The sequence below is a fragment of the Elephantulus edwardii genome, unplaced genomic scaffold (genome assembly GCF_000299155.1).
Source record: "Elephantulus edwardii isolate Elephantulus edwardi_28Jun2011 unplaced genomic scaffold, EleEdw1.0 scaffold00153, whole genome shotgun sequence".
NCBI lineage: Eukaryota > Metazoa > Chordata > Mammalia > Macroscelidea > Macroscelididae > Elephantulus > Elephantulus edwardii.
The window spans coordinates 1,961,973-1,966,174 of NW_006399903.1; the positions used below are offsets into that span (position 1 = coordinate 1,961,973).

The following is a 4,202-nucleotide window of genomic DNA, read 5'->3' on the forward strand; positions in this document are numbered from 1 at the left end:
TATCAAATACCATTATAAATTTAATCTTTGTAAAAACATAAAGGGACTGGTACTATTAATATCCTCACTTTACAGAAAGGAAAGCTGAACCATGCAGAAACTAGGCAATTCACCCTTAACTATGAATTTGTAAATCTATAGAATAGGAGTTTGAGACCAAGAAGTTCAGCTTCACAGTTGTTTTTAACCATCATGAATCCACTAAAAAGAGGGCTTTTGATTTTATTCAAACAGGTCTGAATAAAAATCAGGTATCATTTTATACTTGTTCCTTAAATTTTATTGTAAACTACAAATTACTAGATTGAGCCATCATACAAATTACCTTATTGCTGTCAGGTGTCACCGAGTACGAATAACTATGAACAACAGTTCTGAACCCTGTCCTGTCCTGTGTCATCCTTACAATCTCTGACACACTTGACCCCATTACTGGATCACTGTCTATCCACCTGGTTGAAGATCTTTTTCCTTCTTGACGCTGACCCTCTACATTTCCAAGCATAATATCCCGTTCCAAGGGATAGTCTCTCCAAGGAACATGCCCAAAGTATGAGAGACAAAGCTTTGTCATCTTTGCCTCCAAGGAGCACTCTGGCTGTGCTTTCTCCAAGACATGTTTGTTCTTTTGGCAGTCCATGGGATATTCAGTACTCTTCTCCAGCAGCCCTACTCAAATGAATCAATTCTTCTGATGTCAATCTTGTTCACAGTCCAGTTCTCAGATGCCTTGCAAATGACTGAGAAGACTGTGGCCTGAATCAGGCACATGTTAGTCTTCAATCTGACACTGCTGCTCCTCAGTAATTTGCAGAGGTCCCTGACAGCAGACTTGCCCAATGTAATACGTCTCCTGATCTCCCGGCTCCTGATCTCTTGAGTACTGGTGAATTACTTACACTGAGCTTGTTAGATACTGTGACAGTTAACGTAATCATGTTGCTAGGTGCCATCTGATTCATAGTGACCCTATGCACAACAGATGAAGCAATGCCAAGCTCTACACCGTCCTATCAGGGTCCCTGGAGAAGCCCATTGCTGTAGTCACCAGGTCAATCCAACTCAGTTAAGCCTCAAGGTAAAGAAAACGTGTAATCTAAATCAGATTTTCATATTCTGCTTTTCATACGCACTCACTCACTCACTCACTCACTCACTCACTCACTCATTGCTATTAAGTAGGAATCAACTCATAACTGACCATAAAGGTTTTCAAAGGCTGTAAATTACATGTGAGGAGGCTACTCATCTATTTAGAAGTGAAATGCCCTGTCATTGTTATTGATGGCCATCAAGTCAAGCACAACTCATAGCGAAACTATGAACAAAAGACCTGAGGTCTTTCTATAACTATCAGTGTTTATCAAAGTTCATAGAGTTTCCAGAGGCACGTTGTTTAGAAAGTGGATGCCACTCCTGCTTCCAAATCTGTCCTAAACTGGGAGCTCCAGCAAACACTGTACACCATGGGTAACCGTTACAGCATTTGACACTCCCATGGCGCAAGGTTCAGCATCACAAAAAGCCCAGGTAGCCTCAGTGCAACATATTGACAGAAAGATATTGTACCACTAAGAATGTGAATACAAGATACAATAACAACCAACTTTAAATAGAAAGGCACTCCCCAAGGTCTTGTTGACTCTAAACAAGAGGCTTAAATAAAAACAAAACAAACCAAAAAAACCAACATCACAATCAATATAGTATGTTATTCTTGTTATATGCCATTGAGTTGCCTATGATGTATAGCGACCCTATGTACAGCAGCTCTGAACCCTTCCCTGTCCTGAACCAGTCTCACTAATTGTGAAACAACAACTCCCATTGTCCCAGTTACTGTATCAATCCATCTCACCAGGTTTTCCTCTCCTGTGCTGTCCCTCCACCCTTCTGAACATGATGTCCTTCTCCAAGGACCAATCTCTCCTGTCCATGTGCCCAAAGTAAGTGAGGCAGAGCTTCAAAATCCTAGCCTCCAAGGAGAGAGTTGGTTTCACCCTCTCTAAGACAGACTAATTTGTTTTCTTGGCAGTCCATGGCATGTTCAAGACTCTTCTCCAGCACAACTCAAAAGCATTAGATTATTCTGTCATCCTTAGTCACTGTCCAACTCTCTAAAGCATAACAAGTAATTGAGAAGACCAAGGCCTGGATTAGGTGCATCTTTGTATCTAGACTGACATCGTTGCTCTTCAGCACTCTGGAGAGCTCCATGGCAGCAGATTTTCCCAATGCAATTTGTCTTCTGATTTCCTGAATTCCCTACAGACTCTTATATGCCCTACCAGAGCTCTTATATACTGTTGTATACATACTTTCTATTATATAAATATAAAAGACAACCATAAGAAAGCCCGTTGCCATCAAATCAAGCACAATTCATGGCAACCCCAAGTGTAAGAGAGCAGAATCATGTTGAGCTCTCTTGGCCATAAGCTTTACAAAAACAGATCCTTTTCTTACAGCACTCTGGCTGAGTCTAACTGTCAATCCTGAAATTAGTCATCAAGCAAACAAAGATCATATATATTTATTGCAAATAGTTTCAAAACACTTGAAAAAAGTTTACAAATGTGAAACTGATCACCATTCCTACAGAATACATTTTTATTCCATATTCTCCTAATTCATTGTTATTGTTAGATGCTGATGAGTTGGCTCCAACTCACAGTGACCTTTGGAAGCTCTGGTGGCCTAATGGTAAGAAACTGCACCACAATCCCAAATGTGCAGGGTTCAATTCCACCAGGTGCATCACACGAGAAGGGTGGGCAGTCTTCTCCCATGTGATTAACTCCCTCTGAAAGCCCACTAGAGGGTCAGCTGTGGGTCATCTCTGACTCAACAGTACATAACAGCAGCACAATGTCCTTACAAACAGAACAAAAACAATCTGCTCCCGCTCCTCCTCACAATCTTTGTTGTTCCTCAGCCCATTTTTGCAGTCACTGTGTCAACCCATTTATGTGAGGCGCTTCCTTTCCCCTCCTCTTTACTTTCCCAAGCAAAATATCCCTTTCCAAAGAACAACTCCTCTCAGATATACACTCAAAACTATGTGTGACCGAGTTTTACTGTCTTTCCACGCTTCTAAGGAACACTCGGCTTCACTCCTTCCAGGGTAGATTTTGTTTCCATGACAGTTCATGGTATAGTTTATACTCTTCACCAACACTACAATAATTCAAAGGCATCAATTCTTCCTGAGTCTTTTTTTTTCATTGTCCAATTTTCATATGCATATGAAGCTACTGAAGTTGTCAGAAAATTCTAATTCTTCCTTGTTGTTGTTATGTGCCTTTGAGTCAACTGCAACTGATAGTGACACCATGGACAATGGATCTGAGACCTGCCCTGTCCTGTGCCATTCTTACTATCTCTGAGACTCTTGACATCATTGCTCCGGCAAGTCTACCAATCTATCTTGCTGAAAGTCTTCCTCTGTCTTGTGCTTACCCTCCACCTTTTCGAGCAAGATATCCTAAGGACTAGAAAGATTATGGAAAGTTGGAACTGCACCATGGAAAGCTATTGATAAACTTGCTGAATCGCCAGAGCCTACAGAAGGAACAACATGTGATCTTGTATCTGGTATGAAAGAACTCTAGCTAAGAGGGCACATTTAATCACTACAAATATCAGAAGTAGGAGGCTGGAGATTGAACAATGACCAGGCACCAGGCCGAGTCCAGCAGACAGCAAGGTGAGCCCCTGCCAGCTTCTGCTGACCCCAAGAACATTTATTTTGTGGATGTGGTATGAAATTCATTACTTGCACGTGACAGCAATTCACCAGTTGCCACATGACTAGAGTCCTTGATGTGAACAGTTAATCACTCAGCTTCTAATAAGAGGTTGGCAATTTGAGTCCACCCAGCACATTCAGAAATATCAAGAGTGTGGAAACTATAGAACAATATCATTAATTTCACATGCAAGCCAGATTCTATTGAAGATCATCCAAAAATATCATTTGTTCTATAGTTTCCACACTCTGTTGGGTCATCCTTCTTTGGGATGGGAACAAATATAGATCTTTTCCAGTCAGTTGGCCAAGTGATTATTCTTCAGATTTCTGGGCACAACCTGGTGAGCACATCCAGGGCAGCATCTATTAGCTGAAATATGTCAATTGGTATACCATCTATTCCTGGGGCCTTATTTTTTGCTATTTCATTCAAAGCGGCTTGAACTTCTTC

The 4,202-nt window shown here is 41.1% G+C and overlaps 1 protein-coding gene across 1 annotated transcript in view; it reads right to left on the reverse strand.

Annotated features, from left to right (window-relative positions):
* Nucleotides 1-4,202, reverse strand: part of DNAH5 (dynein, axonemal, heavy chain 5) — a 382,826-nt gene that overhangs the window by 217,118 nt on the left and 161,506 nt on the right. The window lies entirely within an intron of this gene.